Raw genomic sequence first — 24,225 nt, 5'->3', positions numbered from 1 at the left:
CCGTCCACCCGGCCATAACAGTAAGAACAGGCCATGGATCCCGCCGAAGCACTAGCGGTCTTGCAGCAGGAACTCACACGCCAGCGCGAGACCCAGACCCGCATGCTGAACTTCATGTCTTCTGTGGATACCCGCCTGAACACGCTACAAGCGACAGCCACATCCTTGGCATCTCAGGTTTCCACTGTACAATCCACGGCCACAGCTCCCGTGGCAGCCTCCTCGGATGCTTCCAGACTTCGTTTGGCCTCACCACCCCGGTACGCCGGAGATCCCAAGACCTGCAGGGGATTCATCAATCAATGTTCTCTCCATTTCAAGCTGCTGCCGCACCTTTTTGCCTCTGACCAAGCCAAGGTCGCGTTCATGATGTCCCATCTAGAGGGAGAGGCACTGGCCTGGATGAACCCCTTGTGGGAAAAGGAGGACCCTGTAACCACAAACATCCAGGACTTCCTGCAGGCATTTAGAACCACCTTCGACGAACCCGGCCGTGCCGCCGCATCCGCCTCATCACTCCTCAGGCTACGTCAGGGGACCATGACGGTGGGGCAGTCTGCCATCCGCTTCCGCACTTTGGCCTCAGAATTGGGCTGGAACAATGAAGCCCTCACCGCCGCCTTCTGGAAGGACTCTCCAGTCGTATTAAGGACGAGCTGGCAGGCCGCGATGTTCCTTCTACTCTGGATGCCCTGATCGCACTAGCCACCCGCGTGGACCTCAGATACCAGGAACGATCCAAAGAGGTGTCCCGTGAGAGACGTCCGATACGGCATTCCTCTCCTCCGCAGAAGCCCGCCGTACTTCAGTCAACGTCGTCTGGTGTCTCGGTCCACGAGCCCATGCAGATTGACCGTTTGCGGCAGTCCGAACAACGCCGAGCAGAACGGCTTGCCAAGGGCCTCTGCTTCTACTGCGGAGAGGGCACACATCTTCTACGCTCCTGTCCAGAGAGGTCGGGAAACGCCAAAGCCTAGGGCTGGTAGGAGAGGCCACTCTAGATGCTGGGACTCTCTCAGACTCGGTTACGTGGACTGTTCAAGTGACAACGGGAGAGACGCGGTTCACGGCCGAGGCGTACCTCGATTCCGGGGCAGCAGGCAATTTCATCCAGCAGCCCACGGTGGACAAGTACCAGGTGCCTGTTACTCCACTCGACAAACCCTTCGTGATTGCCTCTGTAGATGGGAGACCCCTCTCTGACACCATCTCGTGGATCACCAAGCCGGTGGAACTACGTATTGGTGCCCTGCACACCGAGAACATTGCTCTCTACGTCCTCCCACACATGTCCCATCAAATCCTGCTGGGACTCCCCTGGTTACGGACACACGAACCCTCAGTCAGCTGGGGTACGGGTGAAATCACCCGATGGGGCTCCTCTTGCCACGAGAACTGTCTGAAGACTATACAGCCCATCTGACGCCCTCCGGTTCCGGAGTCCCTACCGGGACTGCCCTCGGCCTATTGGTCCTCCGCGGACGTCTTTGATAAAAAGGAGTCCGAAGTACTGCCGCCACATCGTCCTTACGACTGTGCCATCGACCTACTCCCGGGAACTACACCACCTCGAGGACGGATATAGCCGCTGTCTCCTGCTGAAACAAGGGCCATGTCTACTTACATCACAGAGAACCTGGCAAGAGGATTCATTCGGAGATCCTCCTCTCCTGCTGGAGCAGGCTTCTTCTTCGTTAAGAAGAAAGAGGGCGACCTACGCCCATGCATTGACTACCGGGGATTAAACCAAATCACCGTGAAAAATAAATACCCCCTGCCGCTCATCCCCGAATTGTTTGATCGGCTTAGAGGAGCTCGTGTGTTTACCAAGTTGGATCTTCGGGGTGCCTACAACCTGGTCCGCATCCGCTCTGGGGACGAATGGAAGACCGCATTCAATACTCGCGATGGGCACTATGAATACTGTGTGATGCCCTTCGGCCTGTGTAACGCACCAGCAGTCTTTCAGGAATTGGTGAACGACGTGTTCCGGGACCTTCTCTACGTCTGTGTGGTGGTGTATCTGGATGACATCCTGGTCTTCTCTCCGGACCTCCAGACCCACAGAGAGAACGTGCAGCTGGTACTACAAAGACTGAGGGAGAATCGTCTGTACGCCAAGTACGAGAAGTGTGTCTTCGAGCAGTCTTCTCTTCCCTTCCTGGGTTACGTAATCTCCGACACCGGCCTGCAGATGGACCCGGAGAAGGTCTCTTCCATTCTCAACTGGCCTCCTCCTTCCGGACTGAAGGCAATCCAACGCTTTCTGGGATTCGCAAACTATTATCGTCAGTTCATCCCTCACTTCTCTGCTCTGACGGCACCTCTCTCCGCCTTGACCAAGAAGGGGGCTAATCCAAAGGACTGGTCACCTGCGGCCGACGCCGCGTTTGGCTCCCTGAAACAGGCATTTGCTTCCTTTCCTGTGCTCCACCATCCTGAGTTAAACCGACAGTTCACCTTGGAGGTGGATGCCTCCTCCTCGGAAGCCGGAGCAGTGCTCATGCAGAACTCCTCCTCCGGGAAGATGGTTACTTGCGGTTTCTACTCCAAGAGCTTCTCAGCACCTGAACGCAACTACACCATCGGTGACCGAGAGCTATTGGCCGTCAAACTGGCTCTGGAAGAATGGCGCTACCTTCTGGAGGGAGCAGTGTACCCCGTGATCATATACATGGACCACAAGAACCTGGAATACCTGCGGTCCGCTCAGCGACTGAACCCACGGCAAGCCAGGTGGTCCTTGTTCTTTGCCAGGTTCGATTTCCAGCTCCATTTTCGACCCGCGGACAAGAATGTACGAGCAGATGCCTTGTCCAGGTCATTCATGCCCATGGAGCAGGAGGAGGAGACATCCCAGCCCATCATCTGCCCTAGTAAAATCATTCCGGTGGCCCCTGTCACCCTGGCCCAGATACCACCCGGGAAGACCTATGTCTCTGAGACGGACAGGCAAAAAGTGTTGCACTGGGGCCATGCCTTGAAAATAGCCGGCCATTCTGGTCAGAAGAAAACATGGAGTACAATTGTACGTCACTACTGGTGGCCATCCCTTCGCACGGACGTCGCTTCTTTTGTCTCAGCCTGCTCCTCTTGTGCCAGGAACAAGACGCCCAAACACCTGCCATATGGCCGTCTTCTGCGTCTGCCTATACCCTCCGTTCCGTGGCAACACGTTGCAATGGACTTTATTACGGACTTGCCCCTGTCCTCCGGACACACTGTCATATGGGTCGTGGTGGATCGGTTCTCCAAAATGGCTCATTTCGTCCCTATGGCTGGACTGCCTTCTGCCCAGGAACTCGCTGACGCCTATGTACAACACATTTTCTGGTTGCATGGCTTTCCATCACACATTGTGTCCGACAGAGGAACTCAGTTCACCTCCCGCTTCTGGAGGGCTCTCTGCAAACATCTGGGAGTGACTCTGGGCTTTTCTTCAGCCTACCATCCTCAGTCGAATGGCCAAGTGGAACGAGTCAATCAGATCTTGACCTCCTTCTTACGTCACTACGTCAACGCCCATCACGACGACTGGTCCACGCTTCTTCCTTGGGCTGAATTCTCCCATAACCATCACATCAGTGAGTCCTCCTCCAGCTCTCCCTTCCATGTCATTTACGGACTTCAGCCTTCCGTCCCTTTACCTGTATCCTCTTCCTCAGATGTCCCTGCTGCTGATGCTGCAGTCCGTGACTTTGCAACAATTTGGGACTCTGTCAAGGTGTCCCTTGGACGTGCTTCCCTGCGGATGAAGAGACACGCAGACAAGAGGCGTCTGGATCCTCCGTGTTTCTCTCCAGGAGATCTGGTCTGGCTTGCTTCCAAGTACGTCCGATTGAAGCTACCATCATACAAGCTGGGTCCTCGCTACATCGGGCCGTTTAAAGTCATCAGCAAAATAAATGAGGTCTCCTACAAGCTGCAGCTCCCGGCCACGATGAGAATACCCAACTCCTTCCACGTCTCCCTGCTCAAGCCGGTTGTCCTTGGTCCCTTCTCCGCTGCTGCCAGTTCTGCTCCTCCTCCTATTGCTGATGATGACATCTATGCGGTAAGGGATATCGTGGCCATGAAAACCGTGCAGGGCCGACAGATCTTCCTGGTGGACTGGGCAGGGTATGGTTCTGAGGATAGGTCCTGGGAACCCCGGGAGAATGTGGGTACTCCCCCGATACGTGCCTTCCTGTCCCGGTTGCGGGGAGGGGGGCGTGGGGGAGGGGGTACTGTCACGCTCCCCAGCTCCCGTGCCACGGTCCCCGGCTCCCCTGCCTTGCTTACCGGCTCCACTGCCACGCTTCCTCGCTCTCAGGCTGCGCTCCGCCGCTCCCGTGCCAGGCCTCCCGGTCCCCCGCTCCACAGCCTTCCTGCTTCATCGCCTGTGGTCCCCAGGCAGCCCGGTCCCCACTCCCGGCGCCCGTCGGCTACTCAGCCCCAGCCCGGCTCTCCTGCTTCCTGCTCACCGCTCCCTGCCCTGGCTTCTGGCACCCGGGCCTCGCGCATGCGCATTAGGGCGCGCGCGCGGTCATTGACCCTCTCTTAAAGGGCCAGTGTCCTCCAACAGGATATTGGTGAATCAGGTACAGGGTATATAGGGGAATCCTTTCCAAGTGGGCGGGGCCTGTTCTTCGTGTTTTGCTAATCTAGGAGTCAGGTCTCCTTGTGTCTTGCGATATACTCACCTCTCTCTCTCCTACAGCCGCTCCTGCCTCGCCATCCGGTCCTGACGATTCCCGAACCCCGAACGGTGACTGTCCGCCATCCCGTCAGTCCATACCATCTCTGATCCCTGTGGTGACCCGTCTTCTCGCTCCGTCAGTTCCGGACTCTGCCTGACAACATCTCGGCCTCCGAACCTGAGCTCCGTCACCCGGACTACCTTCGGTGACTCCGTGGTCCCAGGGACTTCTACACTCCACTTCCTTGAACAGACTCTCCTGCTACCTGTAGTGCTCCGGCTACTGGACCCCTTGCCTTCAGTGAGGTGTTCGGCCCAGTGGATCCACCTCCTGGGTCTGCCCGTCCACCCGGCCCTAACACTATGCCGGGTCAGCTATCCTATTTTTTCTGCAAATTGCACTTTATACTATTGATGAGGTGATTTTGAATAGCAGAGTTGATATATGTGTGACTGTATATGCACCCAGAGGTCTAAAATGTGCAATACTTTTCTTTTTTGTAGCATTTATATTAATTGTACCACACTGCACCAGTTTTGTCTTATGGATGTTTTTATGGGGTAGGGAATTTTTAAATCTGTGGGTACCAGCACTTTATTCTCTAATGCCCGCTTTACACGCTTCAATAAATCTTTCAATCCGTCGTCGGGGTCAAGTTGTAAGTGACGCACATCCTGCATCGTTCGTGACGTATTTGCGTGTGACACCTACGTGCGATCAAGATTGAACGAAAATACGGTGATCGCATACATGTCGTTTATTCCTCATACATTGGCCGTTTTGTTGTATGAACCTAGTCAATTGAAACGTGTGACATCCCTCATACGATTTTGATGTCTGAGGCTATGTGCGCAGGTGTGCGCTCTGCACCGCAGCTTAAAAAAGGTTTGCTTCAGAGTGCAGCTGAAAAGCTGCGTTCTGAAGCGCCTCACAATGTCTGTCATGCACTAATCTCTGTCAGTCCGTCATTATCTCTGTCCCTCTCTCTCTGTCCATGTCAGTCTATCCCTCTTACCCCCTCTCTCATACTCACCTATCTCCGATCCCCGGCCCGGCTCTGCACGGCACTCACACTGCTCCGGCGGCTTTTACTGTTTTGAAAAAGCCGGCCGCCCATTAAACAATCTCGTATTCCCTGCTTTCCCCGCCCACCGGCGCCTATGATTGGTTACAGTGAGACACGCCCCCACGCTGAGTGACAGGTGTCACACTGCACCCAATCACAGCAGTCGGTGGGCGTGTCTATACTGTGCAGTGAAATAAATAATTTAATAATTAAAAAAACGGCGTGCGGTCCCCCCCAATTTTAAAACCAGCCAGATAAAGCCATACGGCTGAAGGCTGGTATTCTCAGGATGGGGAGCTCCACGTTATGGGGAGCCCCCCAGCCTAACAATATCAGCCAACAGCCGCCCAGAATTGCCGCATACATTAGATGCAACAGTTCTGGGACTGTACCCGGCTCTTCCCAATTTGCCCTGGTGCATTGGCAAATCGGGGTAATAAGGAGTTATTGGCAGCCCATAGCTGCCAATAAGTCCTAGATTAATCATGTCAGGCGTCTATGAGACACCTTCCATGATTAATCTGTAAATTACAGTAAATAAACACACACACGCCCGAAAAAATCCTTTATTAGAAATAAAAAACACAAACATATACCCTGGTTAACCACTTTAATCAGCCCCAAAAAGCCCTCCATGTCCGGCGTACTCCAGGATGGTCCAGCGTCGCATCCAGCGCTGCTGCATGGAGGTGATCGGAGCTGCAGCAGACACAGCCGCTCCGGTCACCTCTACACAGCAAATGAAGACAGCCACGCGATCAGCTGAGCTGTCACTGAGGTTACCCGCTGTCACTGGATCCAGCGGTGGATGCAGCGGTGGCCGCGGGTAACCTCAGTGACAGCTCAGCTGATCGCGCTACTCACCTCAGTTGCTGCGTGGAGGTGAGAGGAGCAGCGGTGAGTAGCGCGATCAGCTGAGCTGTCACTGAGGTTACCCGCGGCCACCGCTGCATCCACCAATGGATCCAGTGACAGCGGGTAACCTCAGTGACAGCTCAGCAGATCGCGCGGCTGTCATTTTTTGCTGTGTGGAGGTGACCGGAGCGGCTGTGTCTGCTGCAGCTCCGGTCACCTCCATGCAGCAGCGCTGGATGCGACGCTGGACCATCCTGGAGTACGCCGGACATGGAGGGCTTTTTGGGGCTGATTAAAGTGGTGAACCAGGGTATATGTTTGTGTTTTTTATTTATAGTAAAGGATTTTTTCGGGCGTGTGTGTGTTTATTTACTGTAATTTACAGATTAATCATGGAAGGTGTCTCATAGACGCCTGACATGATTAATCTAGGACTTATTGACAGCTATGGGCTGCCAATAACTCCTTATTACCCCGATTTGCCAATGCACCAGGGCAAATCGGGAAGAGCCGGGTACTGTCCCAGAACTGTCGCATCTAATGTATGCGGAAATTCTGGGCAGCTGTTGGCTGATATTGTTAGGCTGGGGGGCTCCCCATAACGTGGAGCTCCCCATCCTGAGAATACCAGCCTTCAGCCGTATGGCTTTATCTGGCTGGTTTTAAAATTGGGGGGACCGCACACCGTTTTTTTAATTAGTTAATTATTTATTTCACTGCACAGTATAGACACGCCCACCGGCTGATGTGATTGGGTGCAGTGTGACACCTGTCACTCAGCGTGGGGGGCGTGTCTCACTGTAACCAATCATAGGCGCCGGTGGGCGGGGAAAGCAGGGAATACAAGATTGTTTAATGGGCGGCCGGTTTTTTCTAAACAGTAAAAGCCGCCGGAGCAGTGTGAATGCAGTGCAGCGCCGGGGATCGGGGATCGGTGAGTATATGAGAGAGGGCTGCTCAATTCACTTACTCAGGAGTTTAGCGGTCACCGGTGCGCCATTCACAGGTGACCGCTAATCAGGACGCGACACAGACAGAGCCGCAGCATGACAATGAAGTCGGGTGAGGTTCACCCGAGTTCATTCTGACAGTGCGGCTCTGTCTGTGTCTGCTGTCATCTGCCATTCAGCTCTGCTACATGGCTGTCTATGTCTGCTGTCAGCGGCCATGTAGCAGAGCTGAATGGCAGATGACATAGTAAAAACGCATCCCTACACATAACACATGCTTGTCAAGTCAATGAATAAAAAAAAAAAAAAAAGGGTGCCCAATGCATACGTCACAGAACACATGATCTAAAGGATCGCACACAAAATTGATCAATTTAACATAGACTACTAACGCACGTGTGACAGCAAATGAACGACCTACGTGCAATCTCATTCAATCGCATATGCGACCTGGGCGTGTCACATCGCATACGAGATCGCACACCTAATTGTAAGGTGTAAAGCTGGCTTTATAGAATGGTTTTGTAATATGAAATAATAAAGGTATTTAATATATACAGACTCTCTGTTGATGATTTACATAGTTTTTGCGCAAACTCAAATCTTTGGTTCCCAGCTGTTAGGACACCTAGAAGCTTTGAACTCTGCTAACAGTTTACAGCCTTCAGATATCCCAGCTACAGATGAGCGAACTTGTTCAATAACGGTTCGCCAATCCCAAGCTTGGGCTTTGTAATCCAAATACTTTTCCCAAAAGTCAGCAATATTTGGTTTTGTTCAATAAATGTTTGTGGCTTTTCAAATACTTTCCTATTACTTTGGCTACTATAGTGATGCTGTATGATAATTAGGGGGACGTGTTTAATGAGGGAAAGGAGCAGGGAGAGGTCAGAGGAGCTGTAGACTTATTTTTTCTTCTAAACTTTGTGTGCATTTTCTGGCAGCCAATCAGGGAGCAAAAAACATCCACAATGTTCAGACACAAGGCCTTGTGTCCTTGGCTGCCTAAATCACATGTACCTCTTCTAGTGATAGCTAATTGTGTTTTCAAGGTCACACTTGCTAGTTCTACATCTAAATAGGGCCAAATCTGTGTTCCAGCACCAAATTGTAATTTGTGTATCTAAATAAGGTAACATCTGGATTCCAGCTCCAAATTGTGATTTGTGCATCTAAATAGAGCCATATAAATAATTTCCATCTCCATATTGCGATTTGTGTATCTTAATAGAGCCACATCTGTGTTCCATCTCCAAATTGCTAGTTTTGCATCTAAATACTGCAAAATCTGTGCTCCAGCTGACAATTGTCATTTAATCACTTAAATAGTGATTGTTAATTTAGTGATAGCTAACCAACAGGTGTAGGACTACAGTTGTCTAACAGCTAGTTAAAAGAGGGAAAGGGTATCTGAAACATGAGGCTCCTCTTGGCATGGAGTGTGCCTGCAGATGATAGATGGGGTTGCTGGCTTCACGATTCTTCCTCGGCCTTCTCCTCCCACCCCTTGATCTCCTCTTCAGTGGTGGGCCGGATAACCTCATTGCATAATACCCCTTGCGGCAACAAAGGTGCATGAATGACAATCTTTCCCCTACGTACAGAATCTGTAGGTGATTGCGGAGGGTATCCCATTTTACCATGGCCCACTAAACATATACATGATACCCGGTCTTATCTTCGGCTATAAACCAAAAGCTTCAGATCTGATTGAAGTTAATGACCTTGCACTGGGCACAGCCATTTCCAAAGTCTGCTCTTTTTGGCTCGGCCAGCCACTACCGGGCTAAGGCGTCTGCCCTCATTCTTTCCTCCACCACATCTAATGTCTTGGTTGTTTTCAGGGAGACCCCGGAGATGGCGGGCAGGGAACCGCAACTTGACTGCAGGGCGGGGTGGGGTCTGGACAGCTAACTCACTCAGGCAGGTTTAGGACTTTTTCCCCTGAATTATCTTCCTCCTCCAGCTGTTTTTGGCAGACCGGCTCCATGGCAGGTATTTCAGGGAGGTCCTCAGGGACTTTTCTCCTGCTGGTCTCCTTGATGGGGGAACCAGTCTCCACAGATTATGCCTCCTTTTCAGGAATCTCCTCTCACATCTGAGGCCCAGCGCTGTTTGCTGTACTGTCCCCCATGTTAGATATATGGGGGATGCGTCATCCATGCCCGCTGCTCCAGGAGGAAGATTGCCACCTTTGGCCCCGGGAGTCATCAATTAGATAATGTCCTCCACCTCCACCTTACTTCCAGCATAACTTATATTCTCCAGTAATAAGTCTTCACTCAGGTGATCAGGGCAGCAAGCTGCTACTTCTCCTGTGTCCAACCAAATGGCGCTGGTCCATGATGTGACACTGTCTTCCAGTGGGCATGCCCCACACTCCGCTCTCACTGCTGGAATAACCAAACACAGTCTGCTATACACAGAGGATGGGCGTGCAAAACAGGGAATATTCATTAAGTTTATCAAGTGGGCCTGGAAGAGAGTCTGACTGCAATGAATTCCCTGGTCAATCACAGCCATGGCAATACTTGAAATGGCTGCGATGGGGTCAGGAGTAGAGTTGAGCGCGGTTCATGGTTCGTGGTTCTCCAGTTCGCGGTTCGAGTGATTTTGGGGGCTGTTCTAGATCGAATTAGAACTCGAGCTTTTTGCTAAAAGCCCGATAGCTCGAGTTACGTTCAAGAACGGTTCTAGCAGCAAAAAGCCAAGCTAATTACTAGCTGGCTTTTTGCTATAATAGTATAAGTCACTCTGTGACTCACACTATTATGAAATTTCAGCGTATAGTGTGCGGGGACAGCGCGTTCAGATCACTGCTGCTGGGATAATGGCGATCGCCATTTATTTATTTTTTTTTCTGTTCTTCCTTCCCTAAGCACGCATGTAGTGGGGCGGGCCAGCATGTCAGCCAATCCCAGACACACACACACAGCTAAGTGGACTTTTTTCCAGAGAAGCAACGGCATGTGTCATAGGATGTCCATGTCACATGTCCCTGCATTATAAATACGGGCATCTGCCCGTCAGGACACCATTATCTGCCTTCTGCTTCTGGGTGACAGTCACCGCAGACGCATCGCCTGTCGCTCATTTTGCTGTGTACGCTCTACACACAGCGCTATACAGAATAGGGATAGAAGTTTCTTTCAGCCCTTCTAAGGGCTAATTACAGCAGGCTCAGAGCCATAGGTGACAGTCAGGTCCGTGGAAACAGTTTTTAACAGCTACAGATAAGAGCGTCTGTGTAGCTAAGCTCAGGGACTTCCTTGCTGCATTTCACCATTAGGAGGGATAGAAAGTGAGGCCTCCTTTCCTCTACACTGACCCACAACCCGGCCACTGTACCCTCCAGCCCTTTTTAGCAAAGCCATTGCAGAGTGCTGCCAGTTAGTGCCATCCAAAGAGTGGCTGCTGTCCTCCATTATTGTGGCACCTGTGCCATGCAAGTCCCAGTACCTCTGCATTCTCCCCTCCTGCACATTTTTGCAAAGCCATTTTAATTGAAAAGAGTGCTGCCAGTTAGTGGCATCCTAAAAGTGGCTGTTGGACTTCATTAGTGTCCCACTGGTACCAAGCTATTTCCAGCACCTCTGCATTGCACCCTCAAACTCATTGTTACTAAGCCATTATAATAGCAAGCACTGAGGAAACTTAGTGGCATCCTAAAAGTGGCTGTTGGACTTCATTAGTGTCCCACTGGTGCCAAGCTATTTCCATCACCTCTGCATTGCACCCTCAAACTCCTTTTTACTAAGCCATTATAATAGCAAACACTGAAGAAACTTAGTGGCTTCCTAAAAGTGGCTGTTGGACTTCATTAGTGTCCCACTGGTGCCAAGCTATTTCCAGCACCTCTGCATTACACCCTCCTGTTCAGTTTTTAATAAGCTATAATAATAGTAAAAAATGCTGCAAGTTAGTGGCATCCAAAAAGTGACTGTTGTACTCCATTTGTGCCCCACTGGTGCCAAGCTATTTCCAGCACCTCTGCATTGCACCCTCCTGTTCAGATTTTAATAAGCTATAAAAATAGCAAAATATGCTGCAAGTTAGTGGCATCCAAAAAGTGGCTGTTGTACTCCATTTGTGCCCACTGGTGCCAAGCTATTTCCAGCACCTCTGCATTACACCCTCCTGTTCAGTTTTTAATAAGCTATAATAATAGCAAAAAATGCTGCCAGTTAGTGGCATCCAGAAAGTGGCTGTTGTACTCCATTTGTGCCCCACAAGTGCAAAGCTATTTCCAGCACCTCTGCATTACACCCTCCTGTTCAGTTTTTAATAAGCTTTAATAATAGCAAAAATGCTGCAAGTTAGTGGCATCCAAAACGTGGCTGTTGTACTCCATTTTTGCCCCACTGGTGCAAAGCTATTTCCAGCACCTCTGCATTACACCCTCCTGCTCATTTTGCTACGCTATTTTCATAGCAAACTCATGAAATTCCTTGCTGCATTTCATCATTAGGAGGGATAGAAAGTGAGGCTTCCTTTACTGTCCTGGTACCCACAGAACACGGCCACTGTACCCACCTGCCCTCTTTTGCCACGCTATTTAATTTGCCCAAATAGCTGACTCTTTTTCTGCCATCCTAAAATTGTTTGGAATACTAAGTTATTGTTCCTTTGCTGCCAAGCAAGGTGCAACACATGTGCATTCTACACTCCTTTCCATTTGTGGAACGCAATTATTAACTGCAGGTAGTCCAGCCAATCTTTGACGAAGGTGCAGGCGTGGATATAATGTTTCCTTCATCCAATGGTGGTTCTCTCGATGTCTGACAGTCAACAATTCCATCTGTTTGCACTTACAAAACAAGTGACGACCTGCCAATCACACTCCCGCTTATGGGAAACGGGGTGGAAGTTCAGTGTGAAAATGCATGTGTGACTGCTGTCCCCACAGTCACAGAGGATGAAGAGCACTTGATACACTTGATGGGGCAGGCGTTTGTTGCACAGCCCCGCTAGGCCACATTGTAGCACAGTGAAATTTCCATTGCGACTTATGCTTCCTTTTAAGTCTTGTATTTGGTGGGCTCACCAGTATGCAGCAAAACCACACAACATGAAAAGCACTGTTTGCAGTTGGGTTTATAAATTATTGTTTCAGTTTCCCAAAACAAACAAGAAGAACCATGCATAAAATTGAAATAATAGAACAATCTATTCAGTTGCCTACTACTTGCTAAGCCCTCTGCGTAGCAGCAGTAATTGTGTGTTTGTGTGTGTGTGCAAACACAACTTACTAGTGGCGCATCACAAGAGCTTCCCAGCTATCTCCTTAAACATGGACAAAACACATCAGCCACCCCGAATACCCTTGTTAGCTGAAGCCTCAAAGATAAGGCAGATGATAACAGTGTGAATGCAAACCACACAGCTCTGCAACACAGTCATGGAAATCTTGAAAAGCAACAGTCAATGCAAACATGTGTCGCTGTCCCTCTAAGATTTAAACTGTACGTCACAATTTGACAGTGCAGAGGCAGCAAGTCTGAATGTCTATATAGTCGTCCTACCCAGAACAGATGTGTTTTGATAATAAAACAAAGTGTTGCGTGCACGCATTACTGTCTGGGCACAGCCTACCGTACCCGGGTAATGTGATGTCCATTTGCCATAAATACATACTTTACGCTCCCATCATGGTAAATAGTATAGACAGCACCGGAAGAATGTTGGTCTGTGGCACAGGATGCTGCTCACTGGCGTTATGGTACTCCTCACCAAACTCCAAAATGACTCCCCTCACAATTGAACGAAGTGTTTCCGCGGTTGCTCCTTGCTGTAACACGCACTTTTATCTTTTCATTCTGTTCATAGACAGCATCTCCAAGTCCCCACACGAAGATCGTTTTGCTATTGCTATAGTGACCAAACGGACAAAAGCAGCTCTATAAAAACAGCAGCCCCTTGTGTGTAGTCTGCAACAATGCATGCAATGAACGGCAACTAAGCATGTTGCATTGACAGTGGCTAAAGCTGAGCAATACATCCTCACGCTACCAATTTATATCCATGTGACACTTCATGGTGGAAGTACTCAAAGTTTAAATTTTTTGGCTTCTACTTACAGATTGTTACAGATTACATGACTTGGGTGATCCTTTGCTATGTCAAAAAATTTCCCAGGCTAGGCAAGGCTTACATCCCATGCGAACTGCATAGCCAACATGACTTATGCTCATAGGCAGAGTTGTGGCCGAGTAATCAGTTGTTGACTTGCTTCCAGTACTTTGTCTTTGTCCATTAAGACACAACGTAAACTCGTCGTCAGTAGCATCCTCTTCCACCTCCACTGCGGACGTCATCGATTGGCTCACTTTGGTTTGACAGTACTCATGTTACCCATTGTCTCCACCAGGATGATGTACGGTTTGGAAATGAGGGTTTACATTAGGGTTGAGCGCGGTTCGTGGTTCTTCAGTTTGCGGTTCGAGTGATTTTGGGGGCTGTTCTAGATCATACTAGAACTCAAGCTTTTTGCTAAAGCTCGATAGTTCTAGTTACGTTCGAGAATTTTTCTAGCAGCAAAAAGCCAAGCTACTTACTAGCTGGCTTTTCACTGTAATAGTGTAAGTCACTCTGTGACTCACACTGTTATGAAATTTCAGCGTATAGTGTGCGTGGACTGCGCATTCAGATCACTGCTGCTGGGATAATGGCCATTTTTTTTTTTCCTTGTCTTCCTTCCCTAAGCACCCGCCTGTAGTGGGGCGGGCCAGCATGTCAGCCAATCCCAGACACACACACACACCTAAGTGGACTTTTAGTCAGAGAAGCAACGGCATGTGTGATAGGATGTCCATGTCACATGTCCCTGCATTATAAATACGGGTATCTGCCCGTCAGGATGCCATTGTCTGCCTTCTGCTTCTGGGTGACAGTCACCGCAGACGCATCGCCTGTCGCTGATTCTGCTGTGTACGCTCTACACACAGCGCTATACAGAATAGGGATAGAAGTTTCTTTCAGCCCTTCTAAGGGCTAATTACAGCAGGCTCAGAGCCATAGGTGACAGTCAGGTCCGTGGAAACAGATTTTAACAGCTACAGATAAGAGCGTCTGTGTAGCTAAGGTCAGGGACTTTCTCGCTGCATTCCCCCATTAGGAGGAATATAAAGTGAGGCTTCCTTTCCTCTACACAGACCCACAACCCTGCCACAGTACCCTCCTGCCCATTGCACACTCAAACTCATTGTTACTAAGCCAATATACTAGCAAACACTGAGGAAACTTAGTGGCATCCTAAAAGTAGCTGTTGTACTCCATTTGTGCCCCACTGGTGCCAAGCTATTTGCAGCACCACTGCATTGCACACTCAAACTCATTTTTACTAAGCCATTATTCTAGCAAACACTGAGGAAACTTAGTGGCATCCTAAAATTGGCTGTTGGACTTCATTATTGTCCCACTGGTGCAAAGCTATTTGCAGCACCACTGCATTGCACACTCAAACTCATTTTTACTAAGCTATTATACTAGCAAACACTGAGGAAACTTAGTGGCATCCTAAAAGTGGCTGTTGGACTTCATTATTGTCCCAGTGGTGCAAAGATATTTGCAGCACCTTTGCATTGCACACTCAAACTCATTTTTACTAAGCTATTATAATAGCAAACACTGAGGAAACTTAGTGGCATCCTAAAAGTGGCTGTTGGACTTCATTATTGTCCCACTGGTGCAAAGATATTTGCAGCACCTTTGCATTGCACACTCAAACTCACTTTTACTAAGCCATTATACTAGGAAACACGGAGGAAACTTAATGGCATCCTAAAAGTGTCTGACTTCATTATTGTCCCACTTGTGCAAAGATATTTGTAGCACCTTTGCATTGCACACTGAAACTCATTGTTACTAAGCCATTCTAATAGCAAACTGTGCTGCCAGTTTAATGGCCGTAGTTGCATTGTCAGTAGAGATGAGCGAACTGGCCATGGTTCGGCTCGAGCTCGGTTCGCCGAACGGAGGTCTTGTTCGAGTTCGGTTCGTTGAACGTTCGACGAACCGAACTCAAACCAATAGCCTATAATGGGAGGCAATCACAAACACATAAAAATGCATTATAAATGTACACATACAGTTAATAAACATTGCCATAACACTTACCGGTCCCCTCGATCCCTCCTGCACTCTGTCTCCTGCCGCTATTCCATCCAATGATCGCTGAATCCTCCCGGTGACCGGCACTGCCAGCAGTGATGCAGGACCTATCGTGACGTCAAAATAGCCATGTGACCAGTCACGTGGCTATTATCTCATTGGCTACAGACTGGTCACATGACTATGACGCGTCAAGCATTACCTGCGAGTGCATCTCTCCGGTACACGGTGCACATTTGTGTATCGCCGTGTACCGGCGACATGCTGTAGCACACGGTCGACTCCCCGTTCCGTTAGGGACCGGCTGACACAGCCGGTCATTAACGGAGATCACCGTTGCCATAGCAACGCAGTTAGCGGTGACGTCACCGCTAACCGCGGCTCCGGGAATCACATGATCTGAGCCCTGTTGCTATGGTAACGCGTCTGTCACCGCCAGCAGCACTGATCTCTCACTCCGTGAAGGCTGCACGCTGCTTTCCGTGCACCCTTCACAGAGTGATTTCTGCACGGGAAGCAGCGTCTTCCCCCATGCAGCAGTGATGGAGCAGAGCTGCATTTATTGAACGAGAAAGACAGAAGACCATGGATCGTGGAGGGCTGACAGGAGGTAATAAAGATGGAGTCTCTAATGTGTCTGTGTATTTATTTCTATTAAAGTATTTTTTCTCTGTGTGGTGTCTTTTTTTTAACCCTTTATTGGAGATTCTTAATGGCTGGGTCAAACGTGCCTGACATTAGGAATCTCTGGCTTAATACTAGCTAGTAAAATAAAGCCAGTATTAACTCATGATTACGCAACAAGCCACCCGGCTCCAGGGCTGTTGGAAGAGATAGATACAGCGCCAGATGATGGCGCTTCTATGAGAGCGCCATTTTCTGGGACGGCTGCGGACTGAAATTCACAGCAGAGGCGCCCAGAAACCTCGGGCTAACCTGTGCTGCGGATTCCAATCCCCAGCTGCCTAGTTGTACCCGGCTGGCCACAAAAATGGAGCGAAGCTCACGTCATTTTTTTTTAAAATTATTTCAAGAAATAAGTGAAATAATTAAAAAAAAAACGGGCTTCCCTATATTTTTGGTTCCCAGCCGGGAACAAATAGGCAACTGGCGGTTGGAGGCAGCCCGTGGCTGCCTGCTGTACCTGGCTAGCATACAAAAATATGGCGAAGCCCACGTCATTTTTTTGGTGGGCAAAAAACTTCTGCATACAGTCCTGGATGGAGTATGCTGAGCCTTGTAGTTCTGCAGCTGCTGTCTGCTCTTCTCCATGCAGACAGACAGCAGCTGCAGAACTACAAGGCTCAGCATACTCCATCCAGGACTGTATGCAGAAGTTTTTTGCCCCCTGAAAAAATTATGTGGGCTTCGCCATATTTTTGTATGCTAGCCAGGTAAAGCAGGCAGGTACGGCTGCCCCCAACCCCCAGTTGCCTATTTGTACCCGGCTGGGAACCAAAAATAAAGGGAAGCCCTTTTTTTATTATTTCATGAATTTCATAAAATAATTAGAAAACAAATGACGTAGGCTTCGCCCCATTTTTGTGTCCAGCCAGGTACAAATAGGCAGCTGGGGATTGGAATCCGCAGCACAGGTTGGCCTGAGCTTCCTGGGCCCCACTGCTGCGAATTGCAGTCTGCAGCCGCCTCAGAAAATGGCACTTTCATAGAAGCGCCATCTTCTGGCGCTGTATCCAACTCTTCCAGCACCTGCCTGCTATACCTGGCTAGCATACAAAAATATGGCGAAGCTCACGTCCTTTTTTTGTAGTTTTTTGACAAAAAAAATAAAAAATGCTTCCCTGGATTTTACATTGCCAGTGAAGGTAACACCAAGCAGTGGGTGTTAGCAGCCAGTAGCTGCTTGGATTACCCTTAGCTAGCAATACAAAAAATGCAGCGGGAGCCCATATATATTTTTTTTAATTTTTTATTTAAATAACTAAAAACAAAATGGGCTTCCCTGTATTTTGATTGCTGGACATCACAGTGCTGTAAAAATAAATCTTTAAAAAAAATGATGTAGCGCTCCGCGGTATTTTTGATTCTCAGCGCAGATAAAGCAGACAGCTATGGGTTGCCACCCCCATCTGCCTGCCGTTACCTTGGTTGGCAATCAAAATACAGGGAAGCCCATTAGTTTTTTCTATTTAAAAATTAGTTAAAAAAAAAATGACGTTGGGTCCCCCCATTTTTGAAAGCCAGCTAGGGTAAAGCAGACGGCTGTAGCCTGAAAACCATAGCTGGCAGCTTTACCGTGGTTGGGGATCCAATGTGGAGGTCCCCCCAGGCTCTTTTTTTATAATTATTTTGTAAATATTAATAATTACACAAAAAAAGTAGGGTCCCCACCAAATTGGATCACCAGCCAAGGTAAAGCGGACAGCTGTGGTCTGGTATTCTCAGGGTGGGAAGGTCCATAGTTATTGGGCCTTCACAGCCTAAAAATAGCAGGCCGCAGGCACCCCAGATGTGGCGCATCCACTAGATGTGCCAATCCTGGCGCTTCACCCCAGCTCATCCCGTGCCCTGGTGCAGTGGCAAACGGGGTAATAAATCGGGTTGATACTAGCTGTAAGGTCACCTGACATCAAGCCCAGCAGTTTGTGATGTCATGGCGTCTATTAGATACCCGACATCATAAACTGTCAGTACTAACAAAAAAAAATCTACTAAAGAAATTTATTTGAAAAAACAGTCCCCAAAACATTTCCTCTTTCACCAATTTATTGTAAGAAAAAAATAAAGGGGTCCCACGACCATCTAGAATATAGGGGGGGAGACACTCAGGGAACGTATCCCCCATTTTCTAGGACTGCAGACCCTTCATGTGAGGAGTGTGGGTGCAATGAATCTGCACTCACTCTCCCCGGGTCCACAGCAGCAGAGTCCATGTCGTAATGGTTGCTACCAAAGCTGCAATGCCCTATTCTACATTTCCAAATATTTCTATTTGCTGATATTATTGCTATTCCACCTACTATATATTGGGGATAGGATCTTGGAGATGGAATACCCCTTTAAGTCCAGTTATCCAGCTGAATGAATACTTAACAACAGAGCTCGCTATTTAGTGTTTTCTTGTGGCATATAACGGACTCTCATGTTTGGTAGTCATTTAGCAGGGCAACTATAAAAGCAAATCCCTCCATTTGGAAATGTAGTATAGCTCTCCTGATCAATTATGTTCCTTACCTCATGAGCAGGGCATTGCAGTAATAATAATAATTTATTCATTTATATAGCGTTATTAATTCCATAGCGCTGTATGTCTTTGAAGTGTGGGAGGAAACGGGAGTATCAGGAGGAAACCCACGCAAACAAGGGGAGAACATACAAACTCGTTGCAGATGGTGTCCTTGGTGAGAATTGAACCCAGGACCTCAGCGCTGCAAGACTGCAGTGCTAACCACTGAGCCAATGTGCTGCCCATTCAGCTTACAGATGCATAACCACCACTCACTGTGTCTGAACACAGGAAGCTGAGCTGACAGCCGCTCTGTGCATGCGGCAGCGTCTATTGTGAAGGAGAGGGCCGCGGGGGATCAACGCTGCACAGGTACCATGGGACACCGGGGAACACCGGTGGTTTTATAGGGGGTGACCTGGCAGGGCCTGGGGAGGAGTATTCTGTCGCATGTGTCATGGCACATGCGACAGAAATCAGAGGAGTGGGGTGAATGCGGCTGGCGCGCTGCTATCTTGGATTTCTGGGAGGGCATCAGGGGGGGCACATTGGCGACATCGGGGGACCGGAGGGGACCTAGGAGGAGATTTATCATGTTTGTTCATGCCAGATGGGAGATAAATAATTTTTTACCTGCGCTGTCATTTACTGTAACGTGATCATCGGTGTACGGTGTATACCTGTGATCACGTGAGCGGGGACCGGAAAAACCGTCCTGAATCATGATCTCCAGGGTCTCAGCTAGCCCTGAAACCCCGGAGATTTTCTGATGCTGGGGAGCGCTATTCACTTATTTCTGCCTGCTGTTTATAAACGTCAGATCAGAATAAGGCTACATTAACACGACCGATCCATTTTTGCGATCTGCAAAAAACAGTGCATTTTTTTTTCACGGGTGCATTCGTGTGGCATCCGCTTCCGTTCCGTAGACGGTCCGTATGTCATCTGTTTGTCATCCATGTGCCTTCCGTTTTTTTTGTGTACTGCAAAAAAACTGAAGGAGGGTAAATGCATAAATTTACCCAGGATCCATAGCTTCATCCTACATGAGGCGGTCACATGTTCACTCCAGTGCCATTTTCTACTGCTTTTCACAGCGTAGAGCGCTCTGGTGATTTTCTTGTGCTTGTGCACTTCATATCAGTCTTTTCTGTCATTATAATGGCAGAAAGACACATAATGTCCCACTCTCCTGCATTTTGTAATTTTGCACCCTTTGGTGCCTTTCATGTGGCACTAAGGGGTGCTTAGCTTTGTATTTAGCCAAAAAAATGAAAAAAAAAATGACGTAGGGTTCCCCCAAGTTTTGTAGCCAGCTAGGGTAAAGCAGACGGCTGCAGCCTGCAGACCACAGCTGGCAGCTTCACCTTGGCTGGTAATCCAAAACTGAGGGCACCCCACGCTGTTATTTTAAATTAAATAAATAATTAAAAAAAAAAAAAAAACACGTAGGGGTCCCCCCAAAATTGGATCACCAGCCAAGGTAAAGCAGACAGCTGGGGTCTGATATTCTCAGACTAGGGAGGTCCATGGTTATTGGACTCTCCCCAGCCTAAAAATAGCAGGCCGCAGCCGCCCCAGAAGTGGCGCATCCATTAGATGCACCAATCCTGGTGCTTTGCCCCAGCTCATCCCGCGCCCTGGTGCGGTGGCAAATGGGGTAATATATGGGGTTAATACCAGATGTGTAATGTCACCTGGCATCAAGCCCTGGGATTGGTGAGGTCAGGCGTCTATCAGATACCCGACATCACCAACCCAGTCAGTAATAAAAAAAAATAGACGACAAACACATTTTTATTTGAAAAAACACTCCCCAAAACATTCCCTCTTTATCCAATTTATTAGAAAGAAAAACAAATCCAGGTCTGGTGTAATCCAAGGGGTTGCCATGACGATCCACACTGTCCCAGTCAATGAAGAGCAGGATGATCCCCATTGGCTGGGAGAGCAATGCAGTGACCTGAGCTAACATCAATGGGTCAGCCCAGGTCACTGCAGGGCATAACAAGTGCTGCTGTCAGGAGCGAGGTACATTACCTGCGCTGATCTCCAGCACACTGACAGCACCTGTCACTGAGTTCAATGACCGCCGCCTTCACAGCCAAGTATCGCGAGAGGCCCGTGACGTCACCGCTAGTCAGTCTCGGGATGGAAGCGAGAGAAGGTGATGTGACAAGCGGCGGCCATGGAGGACAGTGACAGCGCTGAGGTCGGGATGGCGGGACTTCATCACCGCAGGTAAGCCGAGCGGGACCATGTGTGCAGAGTGCCAGGATGACGGGTGTGTGTGTGTGTGTGTGTGTGTATGTGTACGTGTGTACATGCCGCGTGCAGGAGGGGGCGGAGTGAGCTGAGCGGGGAAGTGTGGGCTTCCTGCATGTAATTAGGATAAACATCGGGTTACTAACCTAAGCACTTTGGTTGGATACCCGATGTTTATTTTGGTTACCAGCTTCTGGCAGGCTGCCAGCGATTGCTCCTGCACACTGTAGCTGTAAAAAGCCCTGCTTTTTGCTGCTAGAACCATTCTCGAACGTATCTAGAACTATCGAGCTTTTGCAAAAAAGCTCGAATTCTAGTTTGATCTAGAACAGCCCCCAAAATCACTCGAACCGCGAACTGGAGAACCGCGAACCGCGCTCAACTCTAATTGTCAGGGATAGTTATTGTTGTTTATTCTGCTGTCAATAAAGCTAGACCACTGCTGCAATCTACACCACCTCTCAATTTTTACTACCACATTTTAAGTGCACAATCTTGTCGCAATCAATATGAGTGGCAAAATGACAGATGCTGGTGGAAAGGGGAAGAGGCGTGTTGGAAAAGGAAAAAAAGAGTTTGTCCGTGGGGAAGGTGGCAAAGCTCCATTAACATCTGCTGAAGATAGACCATCTTCCAGCAAAAGCAAGATGTCTACTACTTACCATGGACAATCCGATGTGCTCCCTTTTTTACAGTCACGAACTGGAACAAAGGTAGATCATGGCCAAAAAAAGAAAATGCTTGAATGGATCTCAAGTGGTCCAACAAGTGCCCTCTCCTCCACCTCAACTATCGCATCCAAAAAACACCAGTCCTCTGAGTTGTCATCCCAATCACACTTGCTTTCTCACAGCTTTCAAGTCTCCATCCGCCCTGCACAGTATGGTGGAACTGTGATGGCTAAGTCTGCACAGCTGTTCAGTCACACTATAGCCTGGGAATCAGAGGTCTGCTCCCAAGCTACAGTGAGTACAGACCAGGAAATGGTCTGCAGTGATGCCTAGAACCTTTGTGACTCTGACTCAGGCCATGCGGACCAAGCTTCTGAGCATAATGTTGACCCTTATTCACAAACTGTAACACCTGTTGTTATAGACAATGAGGAAAATACTGATGACGATGAGACACAGATACCAGATTGGGATGACAACTTAAATATTCGTTCCCGTCCGTAAGAGGCTTGGTCTGAGGGTGAGAGGAGTGCAAACACAACGCTTGATGAGGAAGTTCTAGATCCCACCTACTGTCAACCCACAGTCAGGCACTCGAGGAGGTCAACAGAGGTGGTGGAGGAGGATGCTACTGACGACGAAGTTACCTTGCGCCTTCCTGGACAGAGGAGTAGTACTGGTGGCACGTCTACAACTGTATCCTCAGCCACCACTCTGCCTCTGAGCACTAGTCAGGGGGGGCTTAGCAAGTAGCATGCCTTCTAAGCCTTGCCTAGCCTGGACCTTTTTTGACATAGCAAAAGATCGCCCAAATCATGTGATATGTAAAATTTGTCGTGATTCTGTTAGTAGAGGGCAAAACCTCAGGAGTTTGACAACTTCTTCTATGAATCGTCACATGAATAAATATCACATGTCCCAGTGAGAAGCTCACCGTGATGCAATGCGGCCTAGCGGAGCGGACCATCCACCGCCTGCCCCTTCCAGTGCATCCGCGCGCTCACCATCTTCTAGGACTGTGGGACAGCTGTCACACCTGGTTTTTCACGCACAACTTCCACCACTGTAACCGCAACAGGCAGTTTGCTTGGTAGGTCGTCAGTTGGTTTGGAAGGGGAAACAAGTGCGTGTGTACAGCTCTCTCAGACATCGATAGCACCAACGTTGGATGAAGGCAACATCATGTCTACGCCTGCACTTTCTTCACAAACCTGCATTTTTCCAGGGACACCCTACTCAACACCGTCTACACTCAGCAGCCAGATCTCTGTCCCTCAGATGTGGACAAATAAAAGGCCATTTCCTGCGACCCATGACAAAGCTAAGAGGTTGACTTTATCCTTCTGTAAGCTCTTGGCTACCGAAATGCTGCCTTTCCGCCTGGTGGACACACAGGATTTTAGAGACCTTATGTCTGTCGCTGTGCCCCAGTACCAGATACCCAGTCGCCACTACTTCTCTAAGAAAGGTGTGCCTGCGCTACACCAGCTTGTCGCACACAACATCACCACTTCCTTGAGAAACTCTGTGTGTGAACGGGTGTATTTCACCAACGATACTTGAACCAGTAAGCATGGACAGGGACGTTACATGTCGCTGACTGGGCACTGGGTAACTATGGTGATAGATGGTGAAGGGTCTGCTGCACAAGTCTTGCCATCCCCACGACTTGTGTGTCAATCCTCTGTCTGTCCAAGTTCCGCCACTGCTTCTGCCTCCTCCACCTCATCTGGGTCCTCCACCTCCGCCCCAAGCCTGCCTGGTCAGGCCACCAGCGTTCTAACAGCGCAGAAGGAATCACGCACTCCTCATTACTATGCTGGCAGCTGAGCACAAAGATATCAGGCGGTCACACAGCACATCAGTTGTGGGCAGCTCTGGAGACTGAGTTTGGTAAATGGTTGTCTCCACTCAACCTGCAGCCTGGTAAGGCCGTGTGCGACAATGCTGCAAACCTGGGTGCGGCCCTTCGCCTGGGCAAGGTGACACACGTGTCTTGTATGGCTCATGTGTTGAAACTTGTTGTCCAGCAATTTTTAACACACTATCCGGCCTAGATGGCCTTCTGAACAGGGCACGAAAACTGTCTGCTCACTTCCACCATTCCACCACCGCAGCTGAGCGACTTGCATTGCGCCAGAAGTCTTTCGGCCTACCGGTTCATCGCCTCAAATGCCATGTGCCAACACGCTGGAATTCGACTCTCCACATGTTACAGCGACTGTGGCAGCACTGTCGAGCCCTGGCGCAATACGTCATGACATATAGCCTGGGCCAACGAGATGCAGAGGTGGGGCAGATCACCCTTATGGGGTGGTCTCAGATCAAGGACCTCTGCACAGTTTCGACATGGCGACGAATATGTTTAGCGCTGACAATGCCATTATCAGCATGACAATTCCAGTCATTTACATGCTGGAGCACACGCTAAACACTATTCGGT

This window comes from Anomaloglossus baeobatrachus, chromosome 4, assembly GCF_048569485.1.
Source record: "Anomaloglossus baeobatrachus isolate aAnoBae1 chromosome 4, aAnoBae1.hap1, whole genome shotgun sequence".
Classification (NCBI taxonomy): Eukaryota; Metazoa; Chordata; class Amphibia; order Anura; family Aromobatidae; genus Anomaloglossus; species Anomaloglossus baeobatrachus.
This window is presented reverse-complemented; position numbering follows the sequence as displayed.